Source organism: Macaca mulatta, chromosome 2, assembly GCF_049350105.2.
Source record: "Macaca mulatta isolate MMU2019108-1 chromosome 2, T2T-MMU8v2.0, whole genome shotgun sequence".
Taxonomy (NCBI): domain Eukaryota; kingdom Metazoa; phylum Chordata; class Mammalia; order Primates; family Cercopithecidae; genus Macaca; species Macaca mulatta.
Genome location: NC_133407.1, coordinates 121,297,917 through 121,319,521, shown reverse-complemented (window position 1 = coordinate 121,319,521; position 21,605 = coordinate 121,297,917). Strand labels below are relative to the sequence as shown.

Sequence of the window (21,605 nt, the reverse complement as noted above, 5' to 3'; positions counted from 1 at the left end):
TACCCAGGCTGGTCTTGAACTCCTGGGCTCAAGCAATCCACCTGCCTCAGCCTCCCAAAATGCTGAGAATACAAGTGTGAGCCACTGCGTCCAACTGATTTTTCAAATTTTATCTTAAATGACATCACAGTGTAAGTATTCTTTTGCACCTTGCTCTTTTTATTCAACATTTCTGAGATTGATCTGCATTGATATATGCAGCTATTGTTCATTCATGTTCAATACTGTATTCCACAGCATAATTTAACAGAAGTATTTATATGTTCCTGTCAATGAACATTTGGATGTTTGCCATTATGAAAAATCCTACTATAAACATGCTTGAACATGTCTCCTGGCAAAGATATAAAAAAATTTTCCTAGAGTATATACCTAGGAGAAGAACTGCTGGGTCAATAGATATACAGAAATTTAGCATTATAACTATGTCGCACTGTTTGTCAAAATGGTTATAACATTACACGATTTATTAGAAGAGAAGAAGGACTTAACTCAATTACCTAAGATTCTAATTTGAGAAACTAGACAGCCTGGGCAACATACAGAGACCCTATCTCTACCACAGATTTTAAAATTAGCCAGGCATGGTGGCATGCACCTGTAGTACTAGCTACTCAGGAGGCTGAGGAAGGGAAGACTGCGTGAGCCCAAGAGTTTGAGGCTATGGTGAGCGATGATTGCGCCACTACACTCCAGCCTGAATGACAACACAGCAAGGCCTGGTCCCCCCCCCCAAAAAAAAAAGAAAGAAAGAAAGAAAAGAGAAACTAGAAAAAGAGGAGGAAATTAAACACAAAGCAAGAAGAAATAAGGAAATAATAAAGAACAAAAATTCATGAAATAGAAAACAGAAAAATAATAGAAAAAATCTACCCAAAAAACCCCTGATTCTTTAAGAAGAACAATAATGTTAACAAACCTCTAGCCAAAGTGTAATGGAAAAAAAAAGCCACAAATTACCAATATTGAGAATAAGAGAGGTGACAACACAGCACCACAGATTCTATAGATACTAAAATAACAAGGTAATATGAATAATTTTATAATAATAAAGTCAAGAACTTAGATGAAACAGACAAATTTCTTGAAAGATACAAAATATCAAAGTTAACTCAAGAAAAAATAGATGACTGGAAAAGCTCTGCTTCTATTAAAGAAATTGAACTTATAGTTTACAAATTTCCACAAAACATAAATAGGCCCAGATGGCTTCATCTGGTAAATTCTCACAAGCATTTAAGATGAATACTTCATGAACAGAGATGCAAAAATCCTTAACAAAATATAAGCAAATCAAATCCAGCAATATATAAAAGGGACAATACATCACAACCAAGTATAGTTTATCTCAGGAATGCAAACTTGGCTTAACATTCAAAAATCAATCAATGAAATTCATCATATCAACAACGGAGTAAGAGAGTTGCTACTGCCCACAGTATCATTCACAGTTGATATTATTCCAAGTTTTTAATTGAGTAGAAACGGCATCTCATGGTTTAAGTTTACAGTTCCTCACTTATGTTGAAAGTTGAGCATTTGTTTATTGCCGCATCTTATTTTTTCGGTGAAATTCTTATGCGTGTCTTTTGACTGTTTCTTTTCTGTTGGGTTGTCTTTTATTTAAACAACTTATTTCTATTTTCTGAATACTAACCTTTCGCAAGTGATATGTATTACAAATATGTTTGCCAATTTTTTTCTTCTGAGTTTTTTTCTTTTCTTTTTTTTTTTTTTTAAGCTGCCTAGGCTGGAGTACAGTGGTGATTCACAGGCATCATCAAAGTACATTACAGCTTCAAACTCCTGGGCTCAAGCAGTCCTCCTGTCTTAGCCCCCAAGTAGCTGGGACTACAAAGCAAGTGCCACTGTGCCTGGCTATTCTATCTTCCAATGAATAAAATTAATTTTTTTTTTTTTTTTTTTTTTTGAGACGGAGTCTTGCTCTGTCACCCAGGCTGGAGTGCAGTGGCCGGATCTCAGCTCACTGCAAGCTCCGCCTCCCAGGTTTACGCCATTCTCCTGCCTCAGCCTCCCGAGTAGCTGGGACTATTTGAATGTATTACTCTTTTCCCTCAATGTATGCTTCTTGTAAATTACTTATTATAGCCTCCCTGAATTCAAGGTCATAAGGATGTTACCCTATATATTCTTCTAAGAGGTTTTTTTTTTAAAAGTCAAATTTCTTATGCTAGTACTTCCATAATTTCTTTGGAGAAAGGTATTGTGTTGGCAATAATTTTTTTTAACCATCTACTATACGATAGGCATTATACCTATACTGTAGGGCTACAAGGTAGCATAGTCTATCACAGTTGCTTTTAAGGAGATTTTAAGCTAATTAGGGCCATAATAATCAAAGAACTTACTCAGAACAATACATAATTAAGGGTTAAGTGAAGGGTTAAACATGATCAAAGTTCAAAATATTAAGAGAATAAACAAATCAGGCGGGGCACAGTGGCTCACACCTGTAATCCCAGCTCTTCGGGAGGCCGAGGCAGGTGGATCACCTGAGGTCAGGAGTTCAAGACAGCCTGACCAATATGGTGAAACCCTGTCTCTACTAAATACAAAAAATTAGCCGGGAGTGGTGGCACCCACCTGTAATCCCAGCTACTTGGGAGGCTGAGGCTGGAGAATCACTTGAACCCAGGAGGTAGAGGTAGCAGTGAGCCAAGATTGCGCCACTGCACTCCAACCTGGGCAACAAGAGTGAAATTCCATCTCAAAAAAAAAAAAGAGAGAGAGAGAAGGGACAAATCAGGGAGAATTGTGGCAATCGGTAAAATTTCATAAAGAAAGCATTAAACTATCACTTACTTGATCTATTATTCAATTCTGATTTAGAATAAAACAAAAATCCATAGAACTTGCCTAAAACATATCCACACTTAAAAGAGCCAACAGATAAGAACCACAAAGTCTGAATTAGTACAAAACTCTAAGGTGAAAGCAACAGAAATGGGAAATATAATGAAGGTAACAATGTTAAATGTATAAACATTATATAAAATTTCATTTTCTGTGCCTGCATCACTTAATAACTTAAGATTTACCCAGCCCAACCAACTACAAAGACAACCAGAAAATTCAAAGTTCAAAAGTAAAGAAAGGTTAAGTGAGTTGAATAACAACTAACTGCTACTATTACCAAAGTAGCACAGTCATAAAACTGAAACTATGGCATTGATCCCAGAAAGGAGAATGAGTATCCTTTTCCACAAGTCTATTTAATGTTTTTAAATTATTAAATTAAAAAAATTGGCCGGGCATGGTGGCTCACGCCTATAATCCCAACACTTTGGGAGGCCGTGGTGGTTGGATCACCTGAGGTCAGGAGTTTGAGACTAGCCTGGCCAACACTGTAAAGCCCCATCTCTACTAAAAATACAAAAAGTAGCCGGGTGTGGTGGTGGGCACCTGCAATCCCAGCTACTTGAGAGGCTCAGGCAAGAGATCGCTTGAACCCAGGAGGCAGAGGTTGCAGCGAGTCAAGACTGAGCCACTGCACTCTAGCCTGGGCAACAAGAGTGACACTCCGTCTCAACAATAATAACAATATTTTTTTTTGAGATAGGGTCTTGTTCTGTCTCCCAGGCTGGAGTGCAGTGGCGCGATCACAGCTCACTGCAGCCCCCAACTCCCAGGCTCAAGCTATCTTCTGCGCTAAGCCTCCCTCAAGCAGCTGGGACTACAGGCGTATACCACCACGCTCAGCTCTTTTTTTTTTTTTTTTTTTGTACCAACTGGGTTTCACTTTGTTGCTCAGGCTGGTATTGAACTCCTGGGCTCAAGTAATCCTCCTGCCTCAGCCTTCCAAAATGTTGGAATTACAGGCATGAGCCACTACCTGGCCCAGCCACAAGTATTTTTAAAGTGGCTGAACTTGAAAAATAAAAATTTTCTTATCCAACCCCAACATTCGGATACCAACACTCCAAATATTTGGTTTGAGGAATAATATTTTGGCAGCAGGACTTAAATATCAGAAGTAAACACTTTTATATACAAAATGTTTAATTCTGCATTTAAGTATATATATGAATACATATTAATGCTTATATATAAAAAACACAATCAGCAGACCTACAACAAGGCAGCCATGTTAAAAATATTGTCTACTGGCCGGGCGCGGTGGCTCACACCTGTAATCCCAGACTTTGGGAGGCCGAGGCGGGTGGATCATAAGGTCAGGAGTTCGAGACCAGCCTGGCCAACATGGTGAAACCCCCATCTCTACTAAAAATACAAAAATTAGCCGGGTGTGGTGGTGTATGCCTGTAATCCCCGCTACTCGGGAGGCTGAGGCCAGAGAATTGCTTGAACCCAGGAAGCAGAGGTTGCAGTGAGCCAAGATCATGCCACTGGACTCCAGCCTGGGTGACAGAGTAAGACTCCATCTCAAACATAATAATAATAATAATAATAATAATAATTGTCTATTAAAGTCTGTAATTTCCTTTGTGCACCTAAGACTACATACCACTATGACAAAGTAGTAATAATAAAGATTAGTGAAAGGAGAAAGCAGTAACAACTAAGTTTCATAATAATAGTAACACCTAACGTTTGAAAGTACGTTTTAATCATTTTTTCACACATTATTCAAAAAGTTTACCTATTTTTATATCAGCTTCCAAAATAGCTGCAGATAAAATAAAGGATAAAATTTTAATACAGTTCTTAAATCAGGGAAGTGGGTAAAAAAACTATTAAAACCAATAAATTTAACTGCTGCTCATCTTAAAACTCTGCCTCCACACAACTGGCAATTATAAATAAACCTCAGTGTAGAGTATCAGTTTAAAATGGTAAGACTAGTACTACTAGCTGGGCGCGGTGGCTCACACCTGTAATCCCAGCACTCTGGGAGGCTGAGGCAGGCGGATCACCTGAGGTCAGGAGTTCAAGACCAGCCTGGCCATGGTGAAACCCCGTCTCTACTAAAAATACAAAAAATTAGCTGGGCATGGTGGTGCGTGCCTGTAATCCCAGTTACTCGGGAGACTGAGGCAGGAGAATCGCTTGAACCTGAGAGGCGAAGGTTGCAGTAAGCTGAGATCGCACCATTGCACTCCAGCCTAGGCAACAAGAGTGTCTCAAAAAAAAAAAAAAAAAAAAAAAAAGACTAGTACTACTACATAGGTGTTATGTTTTAAAATATACTTCATACTGAAGTTCTGAAGTAGTTTCTATCATTTAATACCTACCTTTCGCTTGGACAATTACATACAATATTTTCATCATAATCCTTTTAACTTCTTGTTTTATTCAAAGTATTAAATCTATACTTCTGGCAATATCAGAAATAGTATTTAAATGAGCTTACTGCAGAATGTTAAATGATGAACAAAACAATATACCTTAAAAAATGCACACAAGTACAATCTTTTAATATGCCAAGAGAAAAATAATCTTGAAAATAAGAAACATCCTATTTTCAAATATGTAGGTAGTTTTTAAAAATAAAAGAAAATAAGAAATTATATTAATACTTTGGAATCTTCAAATCTTGTCTGCTCACTATACCTACAAAACCAATCTTTATCATTTTACAATCACTCTAATACGAAGTCAGAATGCTAAAGCAGACAGGTGTTTCATAACATACTAGTTTAGTTATTGGTTTATCGAGATGAATTAAGTGGAGGCACTGCTTTCCCCACAGTTGCAACTCCAAGATTCTTAGCTCCCAAAGTTTATGCCTTGATTTCCTAAAGGTTTTTGCCCTATGGTCCCATCAACCTTGTACAGAAAGTCCTCACTTAACATAGTCATGGATAGGTTTTTGGAAACTGTGATTTTAAGTAAAATGACAAAACGTATAAAGAAACCGATTTTACCAATTTTACAATAGGCTAATTAATATAAACAAGAATTAAGTTCCTACAGCATATAGTACATGATGTGGCTTAGTGTCACAGTTTCCAAGAACCTATTGATGACACTGATGTTGAGGACTTATCTCCACCGCCTACCTGAAATGCAGTCTAACTCAGGTTCAACTCTGTCATTTAGTCTAAACCATCTCGTGGTAATCCAGTAATAGGGCTCCTTAACATACAAACTCAACTTGGAGGAAACACTGGTCATTTTCTTGGATGCTGGCATCTGAACCCCCTGGTTATTACTGGATAAATATCCAACTTGGTGGGAGGCAAAGCCTACCCCCTACTAAAAGCTGAAATGACACATGCTGTCATTTATAGCTTCCTTTGAAGCTAAGTCATGGTCATGTACCTAGGCTCAACCAAATATACAAGCTTAGCACTTTACATCAGGAGTTAGTGCCACAAAGAAACATGATGGTAGGCTGGGCGTGGTGGCTCACACCTGTAATCCCAGCACTTTGGGAGGCCAAGGCAGGTGGATCACCTAAGGTCGGGAGTTTGAGACCAGCCTGACTAACATGGAGAAACCCTGTCTCTACCAAAAATACAAAATGAACCAGGCGTGGTGGCGCATGCCTGTAATCTCAGCTACTCGGGAGGCTGAAGCAGGAGAATCAACTGAACCCAGGAGGCAAAGGTTGCAGTGGGCCAAGATCGTGCCATTGCACTCCAGCCTGGACAACAAGAGTGAAATTCTGTCTCAAAAAAGAAATAAAAAATAAAAAAAAGAAACATGATGGTAGATTTCTCTGGTGGCAGAGCAGAAGCATCAGCATCCACTTTCCAGAAGCAGCAATAACAACAGTGCTAAAGGCATCATCCAGTATCAAATGTCAACATTTTAAGCTGAGGTATAAGTGCTCAAGGAATGCAGCGGCCATGTCTGCACAATGCCACTTCTGTGGCATGATTTTGGTTGTGACTCCAGCATCAGTTTCCAAACTGGATCCCAGCCTTTCAAGGATTCTGAAAACAACCCAATCCCCTTTCAATATACTGCTACTCTTCTTAAATCAGCTATCGACAATGTCTGTGGCATATAACTAAAACCTCAACTGATAAACTGTTCTTCCAGACTCAACTGCCTCCTGACTGTTCCTCTGGGGAATGCCTTTCAATACAGACCTTTATACACCAAGGACATATACACCAAGGACACCTGTTATTCTCTACCCTAAATCTTCAGGGTCCAATTCAAGTCCCCCTTACATGACAAACAAGCCTTCTCAATCTTGATCACATAGTGCCTTAATTCTTCCTTAATTCTTTATGGGAGTTAGCTTTAGCTTTCCAATTAAACTAGAAGCTTCTTGAAGACCGAAGTAACATTGTAATTTCACCACGCTCTATGGTGCCTGATAGAGCATTATAGGTTCATTTATATTTTTCCTAACTGACTGACTAGATTCTTGTAACTTACTCAACTCCTTTAATTTTGAATCTTCAGGTAAGGCGGACCAAGTATACCACTGATTTATTGCTTTTAACAGGGAAACTATACAAACTTAGTAGAAGTGGATAACATGCATTAACAGATGATTTCTTTTTTTTTTTTTTTTTTTTTTTTTGAGACGGAGTCTCGCTTTGTCGCCCAGGCTGGAGTGCAGTGGCCGGATCTCAGCTCACTGCAAGCTCCGCCTCCCGGGTTTACGCCATTCTCCTGCCTCAGCCTCCCGAGTAGCTGGGACTACAGGCGCCCACCACCTCGCCCGGCTAGTTTTTTTTTTGTATTTTTAGTAGAGACGGGGTTTCACCATATTAGCCAGGATGGTCTCGATCTCCTGACCTCGTGATCCGCCCGTCTCGGCCTCCCAAAGTGCTGGGATTACAGGCTTGAGCCACCGCGCCCGGCCTAACAGATGATTTCTTTAACATATTCAAAAAAATTTCACACATTCCAAAAAAAATTAATTGGTTTAGGGAACTCAAAAGATATATTCAAAAAAGAAAACTTTTTCAACAATGAAAAAGCATATTTACAGAAAATAAGGCCAGGTACAGTGGGTCACGCCTATAATCCTGGCAGTCTGGGAGGCCAAGGGTCGGGGGATCATTTGAGTTCTCAAGAGTTCAAGGTTGCAATTAGCTGTGACCACACTACTGTACTCCAGCCTGGGCAACAGAACAAGACCCTGCCTAAAAAAAAAAGAAGAAAAAGGCCAGGTACAGTGGCTCATGCCTGTAATCCCAACACTTTGGGAAGGCAAGGCAGGGGGATTGCTTGAGCCCAGGAGTTTGAGACCAGCCTGGGCACCATGGCAAGATTCCATCTCTATAAAAAAGTTTAAAGTTAGCCAGGCATGGTGGCACACACCTGTGGTCCCAGATACTTGGGAGGCTGAGGAGGGGAGATTGCTTGAGCCCGGGCAGGGTGGGGTTGAGGCTGTAATGAGCTGTGATCCACCACTGCACTCCAGCTTGGGTGACAGAGTAAGACTCTCTCTGTCTCTCTCTCTCTCTCTCACAAAGGAGGAGGAGAAAGAGAAGAGAGGAGAGGAGAGGGGAGGAGAAGGGACGGGAGGGGAGGGAAGGGGAAGGGGAGGAGCAGCAGCAGCATAGAGGAGTTTGCATAAGTAATACAGGTTCAGCAACCCAAATCTGAAAATTTGAAATTTGAAATCTGAAATGTTCTGATGAGCATTTCCTTTGAGTACCATGTCAGTACTCAAAAAGTTCTGAATTTTGAAGCGAACTGATTACAGATTTTTGAATTAGGGATGGTCAACTGGTAAGTATAATGCAAATATTCCAAAATCCTAAAAAATCTGGAATCCAAAAACTGCTGATCTCAAGCATTTTTGATAAGGAATATTCAACTGGTATTACTATACAAACACACCAACCAAAAAAGAAAGAAAAATTCTAATAGCCACAAGCTATTGACTGCCTATCCTGTGCCAGGTGTTCTGCTAAGTGCTTTACAATTCTCATTAAATGTTTATAAAAGTCCCATGAAGTAAATACCATTATTAGCCTCCTTTTACATATAAGGAAAACTGAAAACACACAGACTCCCCAAGGTCACATATCTGGCAAGCAATGGAGCCAGGATTCCAACACCAGTAGTCCAACTCCAAAATCTTTAACTACATTGCCTCCCTTAAGGCATCTGCCTGCAGTGCTCGACTACCCCCAAAGAACTGATAGCAGCTCTATTTTCTTCCCCCCAATTTTGTCAACTTCTGGATTTACATTCCCAGAATACATCATTCTCTTTCAGGCTTTTCTGCCTTAAACATATGCTTCCAGCTAGAACGCACTGCTCTTTTTTATCCAGCTAGCAAAGCCCTACTCACTCTTCAAACAGTGGCCTAAAAACAACTTTCTCTGTGAAGCCCTCTTCTTTCCTCCCACATTTTCTGCCCCCAATCCTGGGGGAAGGAATACATCACTCTCTTAGCTCCCTGGAAACAATGATTCACAGATGCTACTATTGTTTGACTTATCTGTATCGTAATTGTATTTTTCCAGGACTATGTACTGGACACCACACTGCACTGCAAGAATGAGACACTCAGATACTAAAGACTAAGAAAGCATAATGGCCCCAGTTTAAGTTCAGCTACAATTCAAATGAATACTTTCTTCTAATCAAACTAGTACTGTTCATTCTAACACTTTACTGCTTCTATGTATGTGCCTACATACATCAAAGATTCCTTGGTAAGTAAAATTAATCTTATGCTGAACTGATTGAGGTGCAGATTGAGACTTTTAAACTCTATCTTAACCATTTCTCTCAATTCTCACATTAATACTCTGGCACTACAACTTCTCAAAAATATCAAAATTGTGCCTAGAAACAAATATTTCAAAATTGGAAACATACTATCTATATACTACATTTGTTAAAACAAAGGTCCGACCAAGAGTAAGACATTCACAATAAGGAAGTAGGGAGAAAAATCAAACTATATGGTACTTCAAAAGCTGCTCTGTTAATCCTACCTACCTTGAATACTCACTCTCTTCTACTTTCTATACCCTAGGCTGCTTTCATTAAGCTATTACTTCATTTAACATTCCTTTTGGGCCTAGGTGTGGTAGCTCACCCTGTAATTCTAACACTTTGGGAGCCTGAGGTGGGAGGGTTGCTTGAGCCTAGGACTTTGAGACCAGCCAGGCAACATAGTGAGACCCTGTGTCTTAAAAAAAAAATACGGCTGGGCGCGGTGGCTCACGCCTGTAATCCCAGCACTTTGGGAGGCCGAGGTGGGTGGATCATGAGGTCAGGAGATCAAGACCATCCTGGCTAATATGGTGAAACCCCATCTCTACTAAAAATACAAAAAATTAGCTGTGCGCTGGCAGGCGCCTATAGTCCCAGCTACTTGGGAGGCTGAGGCAGGAGAATGGCGTGAACCCGGGAGGCGGAGCTTGCAGTGAGCTGAGATCGCGCCACTGCACTCCAGCCTGGGCGACAGAGCGAGACTCCATCTTAAAAAAAATAAATAAATAAATCCTTTTTTGAGATATAATTCAAACACCTTACAATTGCCAATTTAAGTATACAATTCAGAGTTGTGCAACCATCACCACAATTTTACATTTTCATCATCCCAAAAAGGATTTGACCCATTTGGCAGTCATCTCCTATATTAGTCAAGGCTCTAGAAAAACAGGACCGATCAAATGTATATTTATATAGAGAGATTTATTTAGTGGAATTGGCTCACGCAACTGGGGTTGGGGGTGCTGGCAAGTATGAAATCGGTAGGGCAGATCATTAGACTAGGGATTCAAGGAAGAGTTGTTGTGTAGTCTTGAGTCCAACAGCTTTGTGAGGGCAAAATTCCTAACTTCAGGGGGACCTCAGTCTTTTTTCTTAAGGCCTTCAACTGATTAGAGAGGCCCAGCCACATTATGGAGGGTAATATACTTTACTCAAAGTCTAATGGTATAAATGTTAGTCACATCTAAGAAATACTTTCACAGCAATATCAGGTTGGTGTTTGACCAAAAATTGGTCAAGCGAAAAACTGATACCACAGCCTAGTCACACTGACATAAAATTAACCATCACATTCCTAATTACCCTTAGCCCCTAGAAACCACCAATCTTTGTTTCTATGAATTTACCTATTCTACACATTTCATATAAACAGTTGCCCAGGCTGAACTTGAACTCCTGGCCTCAAGCAATTCTCCTGCCTCAGCCTCCCAAAGTGCTAGGATTACAGGTGTGAGCCACCACACCCAGCCTGCTTGACTTCTTATGAGAATATATTCCTGTTATTTGTATAAGTAAAAAATAAGAAAAGCTTGAAAGTCTATATTGGAAAGTCATTTCTGCTTGGCTCATCTAGAATAAATCAGTAGTTATATATATAAATAAAACTGTAAGTCTGAAAGTATTGAGAAAATCTTAACACACAGCTTCTACATGCTTAAATTTAAAATCCAACCCAAAAATTGTATATTTGACAAAAGATACAGTACTAATTACCAAACACGTCCGTATTTTCAAGTGCCTATATAAGCTTTCCTTTTTTTCTTTACATTTGTCAGCTACTCTCTTATAAAGTATGAAAAATATACATGGCCAAACAAGCTTTTCCAAGGCTATTTCATTCATTTGCATATATACCCAAAGCCAAATCAGTTTGCCAGAATGCAAGCCCAAGAAACAATATTTTATTGCTAGGAATAGTAGAGGTAAGTTTTAAAAAATATTAGCTGACTCAGAGAAATAATTAACTTGAGTTATTTCGGTCTCTGAAAGTCTGTAATATGACAAGTTTTGGTTATACATCAAAAAGCAATAGCTTAGATTACCTTTCAAGAGAGCAAGCAAGCGCAAAAGACAGATTTTCATAATAATTGCGTCAGTTCCTAAGAAGATAGTTCAGAATAAATGTCTAATAGTTGGCTTTTATTTCAGGAGGGAAAAAACTCCCATAGTTACTACTAGACGATCTTGTACAAATAACCTCTAAACATCAAACTCTTTTTGGACAAAAGGGAGCTAGACTGCAGCTGTTTTACTTAACTTCTAAGAATATTATATAGACCAAATGAAACAAGAAAGCACTCTGATTATTTTAAAACCTTTTAAAATTATTTTGTGTGAAAATGTAATAGTTCATATACATAATTTAATATCATCAATCACAAGATTATCTACAATCCAAAAACACTTAGCAAAATGTTTTGCAAACTGCAAGTTCTCAATAAATAATGACTTATACAAAGACTACATATTGATAATTGAGTCCATGATCTCCAATTAAGAACTAACTTGAATGACTTTTTGCCCTCGAACACTGCACAGGTTTGCAGAAATACAGACCGCTACATTGTTCACATTTCGCTCATTCAAACATGTATGTAGTGCCTATTCTCTTGTTCTCAAGAGTTCACATCTGATGGGACAATAGTATATTTGCATCACAGTTATTTTGTTGTTTATGTCCCATAATGAAATTACATACAGGCCGGTGCAGTGGCTCACACCTGTAATCTTAGCACTTTGGGAGGCTGAGGCAGGTGGATTGCTTGAGGCCAGGAGTTCGAGATCAGCCTGGGTAACATGGTGAAACTCTGTCTCTACTAAAAATACAAAAATTAGCCAGGTATGGTGGTGGGTGCCTGTAATCCCAGCTACTTGGGAGGCTGAGGCAGGAGAACTGCTTGAACCCATGAGGTGGAGGCTGCAGTAAGCCAAGATCGCACCACTGCACTGGGTGACCCTGTCTCAAAAATAAAAAATTTAAAAATTAAAAAAAAAAAAAATAAAGAAATTATACACAAAGTTAAATGGAAGTACAGAGGAAGAAGCAATTAATTCTTCAGTTAAAGAGGGTCAGGGACGGTTTCACATTGGAATTGAGCCTTAAGGAATGACGAGAAGAGGTCATTCTAGAAGACAAAACAGTAAAAAAAAAAGGCACTTGTTCTAGGAACAGTGAACACTGTCATACAGCTAGTACACAAAGTTTGGGGTGAAGAAAAAAACAGTAATAAAAGAGAGAGCTGGAAAAAAAGAAAATACGATATAGATTTTAATGGTAAAAATTAATGAGACGTCAAAGATTTTTAAGCAAAGGTGTAAACTATTTATCTATCTATAGAGTAGCAGTAAGAGAAGCATGTACCCGACAAGAGGAAAGAGTCTGGACTGTAAACTTAGAACGTTTCAGCTGCTAATAAATGCTATCATTTTTCTTGATTCAAGTAACTATCAAGTAACTGACATACATTAAGAGTTAACATCACAATCTTTTCACTTAAAACTCTAAATGACATTCTCTTCCCTACTTACCAAAAAGAATAAATACTAAGCTCTAGCAGAAATATCACTTAAGAAAACCCGACAGCTAGGCTGGGCGCAGTGGCTCATGCCTGTAATCCCAGAACTTTGGGAGGCCGAGGCGGGCAGATCACGAGGTCAGGAGTTCGAGACCAGCCTGGCCAACATAGTGAAATCCCATCTCTACTAAAAATACAAAAAAAAAAAAAAAAATTAGCAAGGCGTGGTGGCGGGTGCCTGTAGTCCCAGCTACTTGGGAGGCTCAGGCAGGAGAATGGCGTGAACCCGGGAGACGGAGCTTACAGCAAGCCAAGACCCCGCCACTGCACTCCAGCCTGGGCAATACAGTGAGACTCCGTCTCAAAAAAAAAACAAAAAAAAAAACAAAAAAAAAAAACAGAAAACCAGACAGGAGCCTAAAAGGGCAAAGAGTGAATTTAACCTAAGGAGTAATGTCAAAGAACTAACTGGGGAAAAAAAAATGCTTTAAGTATATACACCATCAATATTTTTAACAACTTGAAATCACAGATAAAATATTTTATCAATTTCCCACTAGTATGAAAAGTAATATAGAAGGAAATGAACACGTGCTTTAAATATACAATCTGGCTTTCTATACATGTTCACATTACGTGTCTTAAATACAACTTGTCAAGTAAAAGGCTTTCTCACAAACACCAGCACCCCTTAATGACCTTTATACTTCTGTCAACAAAAAACTTCTGTTAAAATGAACATACAAACAAACAAAAAATAAAAGAATGTATGACCTACCATTCTCCCAAAAGCTGAGGCTAGGATCTTTGTGGTCATGTTTAGATGTGTGGAGGAAAAAAGAAGAAACAATCTTGGTGGTCAAATTCAGCAGGCTCTTCACAATGACTTTCTTGCAATGTCCTTGGAACATGCCATATATCATCCCTGCTTCTTCCTCCCACCCAAAACTCCTTTCCCAGACTGACTCTAACTACAATCTATCCCCTAATCCCACTTCCTTTTTTTTAAGATGGGTCTCACTATGTCACCCAGGCTAGAGCAATCATAGTGCACTATAGCCTTGAACTCCTGGCCTAAGTGATCCTCCTGTCTCATCCTCCCAAGTAGGTGGGGCTACAGACCTGATGCACCCCTGGCAAATACAAATTTTTGAACTTTTTTTTTTTTTTTAGAGACAAATTATTGCTATGATGCCCAGGCTGGAGTGCAGTGAATTTTCACAGGTGCAATTTGGGCATACTACAGCCTTAAACTCCTAGCCTCAAGCACTCTTCCAGACTCAGCCTCCCAAGTCGCTGAGATTACAGGCATTTGCCACTGTTTCTGGCCATTCTTCCTCTTTTTTTTTTTTTTTTGAGACAGAGTCTCGCTCTGTCGCCCAGGCTGGAGTGCAGTGGCCGCATCTCAGCTCACTGCAAGCTCCGCCTCCCGGGTCTACGCCATTCTCCTGCCTCAGCCTCCAGAGTAGCTGGGACTACAGGCGCCCGCCACCTCACCCGGCTAGTTTTTTGTATTTTTTTAGTAGAGATGGGGTTTCACCGTATTAGCCAGGCTGGTCTCGATCTCCTGACCTTGTGATCCGCCCGTCTCGGCCTCCCAAAGTGCTGGGATTACAGGCTTGAGCCACCGCGCCCGGCCCATTCTTCCTCTTTTTAAAAGTCCTAAGGTCTAGTTTAAATTGCATTCTTCCATGAAACTGTTTCATCCATTAAACTTTCCCTAAAATCTTCAGTTCACATAGGACCTTGCTCTTTGCCAAAGTCCTAATGTGCAAGTTAATTTAATACTCTTATCTTTTTTTCTTTTCTGGCATTTAATCATTTTCATTCCTACTGTTAACCTGGTCTATGCTTTCACATCATATCTAAAGTATTACAAAGCCTTAGAATAGCACAGTGGTTATGAGCTTGAATTTAAATCTCAATTCTACCATTTAATAGCTTTGTGAACTTGACCAAGATCTCTCTGTGCCTCAATTTCCCCACAAGTTAATGTGGAAAAAACAAGCACCTCAAAGAGTTACTTGAGGATTAAATAAGTTAACATGTAAAGCACTTAGAACAGGGCCCAGTATACAGTTAGTACAAGAGTGTTAGTTAAGCTGTTACTCATTTTTCCTTGTTCCAGGCAACTCTACATACGCTATTGTATCACTATTGTATCACTCTTTTTTTTTTTTTTTTTTTTTGAGACGGAGTCTCGCTCTGTTGCCCAGGCTGGAATGCAAAGATGCAATCTCTGCTCACTGCAACCTCTCCTTCCTGGGTTCAAGTGATTATCCTGCCTCAGCCTCCCAAGTAGCTGGGATTACAGGTTCATGCCACCACACTTGGCTAGTTTTTGTATTTTTAGTAAAGATGGGGTTTCACCATGTTGGCCAGGCTGGTCTCAAACTCCTGACCTCAGGTGATCCATCCACCTCGGCCTCCCAAAGTGCTGGGATTACAGGCGTGGGCCACTGCACCAGGCCCACTCTTTATTAAATAGGGGTTTGGTATGTCAGTGCTCTGCTCAGAACTCTCCTAGGCCTTCCATAACCCAAGGGTCTACATCCTTAGCTTGGTAAACAAGGCACTTCACAACCTGGCACCACACTATCCAGTCAGCTTCATTTATTCAACAACTACTTTATACAAGATAGTAGGAAAACGTTCCTGTCTTCCAGAGTGTGAAAATTAATTACAAAGACGAGGCACAAATAAGAACATCACACAGAACAGATGTTCACCCTTGGCTACTCTTCAAAGAACTCTCTAATCCAACAAAGTGAGTTTCCTCAGCATTTGGAAAATGCAAAGCTCATTCAAAATTATCTGCTTTTGTTTTATTCCATCCTCATCCCCACAAAAAAATAAAAACAACAACAAAAACACCTTTTCTTATCTACCCACCCCTAATTTTAAAGTCAAATGTCATCACTCTTTTGCCATTGAAACTTATATAATATCACCTATCTCAACTATTTTCAAAGTGCAGTCACCTTCTCTATCCAGTGTAAAAGTTCCTAAAAAGAAGAAATAAATTCTTACCAGTTTGTGTCATTTTCTCCCCCTCTACCACTATGTCCTTCACTCAAACAAATCATGATAGAACAGGTGCTCAAAAAGATACACTAGGCCAGGCGCGGTGGCTCACACCTGTAATCCTAACACTTTGGGAGGCCAAGGCGAGTGGATTGCCTAAGCTCAGGAGTTCGAGACCAGCTTATGCAACATGGTGAAACTCCATCTCTACTAAAATACAAAAAAGTAGCTGGGCATGGTGGTGTGTGCCTATAATCCCAGCTACTCAGGAGGCTGAGACAGGAGAACTGCTTGAACCCAGGAGGCAGAGGTTGCAGTGAGCCGAGATCACACCATTGCACTCCAGCCTGAGTGACAGAGCGAGACTCCGTCTCAAAAAAAAAAAAAAAATGCACTAAGTTTAAATTAAAAGTGAGACTAGAAGTAGACAACTACTACCACTAGTAAGTAAACTTCAATGAGACTGGAACTAGACTGCTATGTCAACCACTAGCATGTCACCAGTACCCCAAAGCCTCAAATCAAATAGGGCCATCCAAATCACAAGAGAAGAGTCCACTCACTATCCCTTCTACGTAACCACTATATGGGTAGATTTGCTTGCTCAATGGTGCCTTGAATCAACAGAGGGATTGATAACCATTCTAGGCTGGGCACTGTGGCTCAGGCTTGTAATCCTAGCACTTTGGGAGGCCGAGGCGGGTGGATCACCTGAGGTCAGGAGTTCAAGACCAGCGTGGCCAAATGGTGAAACCCTGTCTCTACTAAAAATACAAAAAATTAGCCGGGCATGGTGGCTTATGCCTGTAATCCCAGCTACACGGGAAGTTGAGGCAGGAGAATCACTTGAACACAGGAGGGAGAGGTCGTGGTGAGCCGAGATTGCGCCACTGCACTCCAGCCTGGGAGATAGGGCAAGACTCTGACTCAAAAAAAAAAAAAAAACATTCTACTATCTGCCATCTAATTTGAAGAGCGTGACTTCCAAAAAGGATGGAGGATAATATATAGGGCCAGCATCCAAGCAAGGCAATATCCAACTGCTACATTACTGAGAAGATGATTTGGGAAAGATTATGAAACTGCCTTGTGCCAAACCTGTCACCCTTCAACATGCAGATTTAAGTATTATACAATAAGATATTCCATGAGCTTAGCATTAAAAAGTGTCACTTAGATTTCCACCTGCCTACATTTTGCAGATATTCTAAAATGAACATGTATCATTTGAATAATCATAAAGTTTCAAGTGTTTATTATTTCTTCCAACTTTTTTTTTTTTTTTTTTTTTGAGATGGAGTCTCGCTCTGTCACCCAGACTGGAGTGCAGTGGCGCGATCTTGGCTCACTGCAACCTCCACCTCCCAGGTTCAAGCAATTCTCCTGCCTCAGCCTTACCAAGTAGCTGGGATTACAGGCACATGCTACCACGCCCAGCTAATTTTTTGTATTTTTCATAGAGACGGGATTTCACCGTGTTAGCCAGGATGATCTCAATCTCCCAACCTCGTGATCCGTCCACCTCAGCCTCCCCAAGTGCTGGATTACAGGCATGAGCCACCATGCCCAACCTATTTCTTCCAACTTTTAAAGAGCCTCCCATAATGGACAATGCAGAATGCATCAGTCACCACAAAGTGAAAGTCATCCAAAGCACATATTACCCCAATTTTCGACCTCCCAGTTAAATTGCCAATTTGCACAAAGTTATCAACTACATCAATTTAAAAAATTTCATCTGGCCAAGCGCAGTGGCTCATGCCTGTAATCCTAGCACTTTGGGAGGCCGAGGCAAGTGGATCACCTGGGGTCAGGAGTTTGAGACCAGCCTGGCCAACATGGTGAAACCCTGTCTCCACCAAAAACACAAAAATTAGCTGGGCCTGGTGATGAATGCCTGTAATCCCAGCTGCTTGAGAAGCTGAGGCAGAAGAATCCCTTGAATCCAGAAGGCATAGGTTGCAGTAAGTCGAGACTGCACCACTGCACTCCAGCCTGGGCAACAGAGCCACGTATCCAAAAAAAAAAAAATTTCTTCTATATATGCTATCACATTAAAGAAAATAATTTCTCATTACCTTCCTAAGACTCCATAGCACTATAGCAAATTGCAAAGTGTTGTCTAAATAGTTCCCTCTTCCCCACTAAACACCCTCTCTGGTAAGTACTGGGTGCTTAGTAAGAGCCAGGGACAGGGTGCTAAGTGATTTATATAATTACCTCAATTCTCAAACCAATAATAGGTACCATTATCATCCCCAGATGTTTTGGGGGAAAAAAAAAAAAAAACCTGGCTGGGCGCGGTGGCTCATACCTATAATCCCAGCACTTTGGGAGGCCGAGGTGGGTGGATCACCTGAGGTTGGGAGTTCAAGACCAGCCTGACCAACATGGAGAAACCCTGTCTCTACTAAAAATACAAAATTAGCCAGGCGTGGTGGCACATGCCTGTAATCCCAGCTACTGGGGAAGCTGAGGCAGGAGAATCACTTGAACCCAGGAGGGAGAGGTTGTAGTGAGTCAAGATCGCATCATTGCACTCCAGCCTGGGCAACAAGAGCAAAACTCCTTGCCTGAAGGGATTCTTTCTTTCTTTCTTTTTTTTTTTTTAAGAGACAGGGTCTTGCTTTAATGCCCAGGCTGGAGTGCAGTGGCATAATCCCAGTACTGAAACTTCGAACTCCTGGGCTCAAGCAACCCTCGTGCCTCGGCATCCCGAGTAGCTGGGACTACAGACAATGCACATTTCATACAAGAACTATTTGGTCATGTTGTGGGTTTTCTTTGGAACTGTGTCCCTCACAGTGTCTGGCACATAATAGATGCTCAAATAAAACCTACTATCTGTCCAAACCAAAACTTTAAATAGTTAATTCCTAAAGCAATTCAATGACATGGTAAGATCTGACAGAGTATCTGCTGTAACTAGATTAAGTGGTATAATAATCAATAATTACATCTATATCTAAAGTAGTGGTCTCATAGCCTGCGTGTTATTTTAGCTAATAAAGCAGAAGAGGGAAAAAAGTGAAAATGGTAGAAATAAGCCATATCTACCCTTCAAAGATAAGTTTTTCTGAAGAACAAATTTCATGGCCAGGCACGTTGGCCGCACTTTGGGAGGCCGAGGAGGGTGGATCACTTGAGGTCAGGCATTCAAGACCACCCTGGCCAACGTGGTGAAACCCAGTATCTACTAAGAATACAAAAATTAGCCGGGCATGATGGTACGTGCCTGTAATTCCAGCTACCCAGGAGGCTAAGACACGAGAATTGCTTGAACCCAGGAGGCAGAGGTTGCAGTGAACTGAGGTTGCGCCACTGCACTCTAGCCTGAGTAACAGAGTAGGACTTCATCTCAAAAAAAAAAAAAGAACAAATATTAACATGTCATCTCAATTCATGAAACAGTCACTATTGATCTATTCTTAGTTATCTCAAAATAACCTATTGTGAGAGTTTTATTACGGCCATGGAAAGCACTGTGCATGAAATCAGTATTTTTCAAATAAGTAAAACAAAAAATGAGAGTTCCCTTTGAGTGTTTAATCAAAGTGCGTTTGCAGAGTATGTACCGTGAGCAAACCTGTTGTCTAATTAGTTTAGACCTGTTGCCCAAGAACATAAAATGGCAAAAATGTAAAAGCTGGTTGAGTTAAGGCACTACTTAGTAGTAAACTGATATTTAAATTGAACTGCTGGAAAAATGAGCTCTATGAATATTCATTTTAAAGAATTATGAGGGCCAGGTGCGGTGGCTCACGCCTGTAATCCCAGCACTTTGGGAGGCTGAGGCAGGCGAATCAACTGAGGTCAGGAGTTCGAGACCGCCTGGCCAACACGGTGAAACCCTGTCTCTATTAAAAATACAAAAGTAGCCGGGCGTGGTGGCATGTACCTGTAATCCCAGTTACTTGGGAGGCTGAGGCAGGAGAATCACTTGAACCTGGGAGGCAGAGGTTGCAGTGAGCTGAGATAGCACCACTGCACTCCAGCCTGGGTGACAAGAGCAAAAATCTGTCTCAAAAAAAATTAGGCACCCTACGTTCAGCTTGGGGGTAGGGAGGAAGGGTCTGCTCCACAGGTAAATGACGATCTGGTGTTATACAGAAAAGTTAACATATTCTTCAGTTCTCATCCTACACTCCTACACGTAGAATAAAGTATAGATATTATGCAGCACACAGCACTTGGACAATCTTTTCCTCCTTTCTTCAAAAAATAATTTACAAAATAATTCCTTAAATCAGTAGCTGCCGAAGTATCATTTTTTTCTCTTCCTTTTAAGGCTCAGGTTTCTTTCATTTCAAAACATATTCTTGAAGACTTAAGTTCTTCCTTTAAGAAAGATTTAATTATTTAACTCAGAAAGAAGGGGCAAAAAGTCAGGAGGTGAAACCTGAGACAGTCCTATTAGTCTTACATAACTTAAAGTTGGAACTGATTCAGTAGCTCAGCTAAAAACCTGAGGTTTAGGCACAAAGATGAGCTCTTTAGTATACTATCCATAAACATAAATAAACAGTTTTTAAAAATGGAAAGGATCTTAATTTCTTTCATTTCTTAAAAGCACATACGTGTATAGTAACTTACGATACTAACATAAAAATACTAAATTGATTACGCTTAAAATGAAAAGCACTGAATTCATCCCATCACATTTAAGTAATGCTATAATTGACAGAATAGGGTATAATTTCAGAAAATAAGTTTATTTCCTAACACTAACTTTTGAATAGCACCTCTGTAAGAATGCACTAAGTACTTAATAAGTGCTGCAGGGAACATCAAAAAGTGATTTTCAAACGCAGTATGTGTATGTTCTCCAACTTGTAAAAAACACTCTGAAAATATATAAAGTTACAATTGTTCATGCTTAATTAAATTAGCTTTGATTATTGCAAATTATTCCTTCAAGAGCAAGTATGTATCAAACCTTTCAAAAATCTTAGGTTTATACCAGCAATTGTCCTTACTAGAAAGGTCCTGATCTGAACTCACCTAAAGCTATGTGTTAACTACATTTCACTACTAAGACACTTGAGCCCTGGGATAATAATGGCCACAGATTCCCCGAATTGCTCTGACAACTCCTGCTTGCTTAATAAAGCGCTGAACTGTGAATTCACCTTTCCAAGCAGACTGAAAGCAAGACGCCAAGTTTCACTATCTAGTTTGGTATTTCACTGGGAATGACCCCGTTATCAAGATGCCATAGACTTCCTGAGGCTTTTAATTACAATACCTTCTCTGTTTTCCATTCAACCACCTCAATCAAATTTCCACTAGAACCAGGCACCCAAACAGTTGTTTCGTGGCTTTGCGCAAAGCCTCTTCTGGATGCAAACCCTGGGATCCTGCATACATTAGGCCTCTCAGAAAGGGCAAAGCGGGGGAAACAAGTTTGTTAAACAATGCCGCTGGACAACGTGGTGACAT

At 40.2% G+C, this 21,605-nt stretch overlaps 1 protein-coding gene across 51 annotated transcripts in view; it reads right to left on the bottom strand.

The window, feature by feature from the left end:
• Positions 1 to 21,605, bottom strand: part of SLMAP (sarcolemma associated protein) — a 179,009-nt gene that overhangs the window by 155,885 nt on the left and 1,519 nt on the right.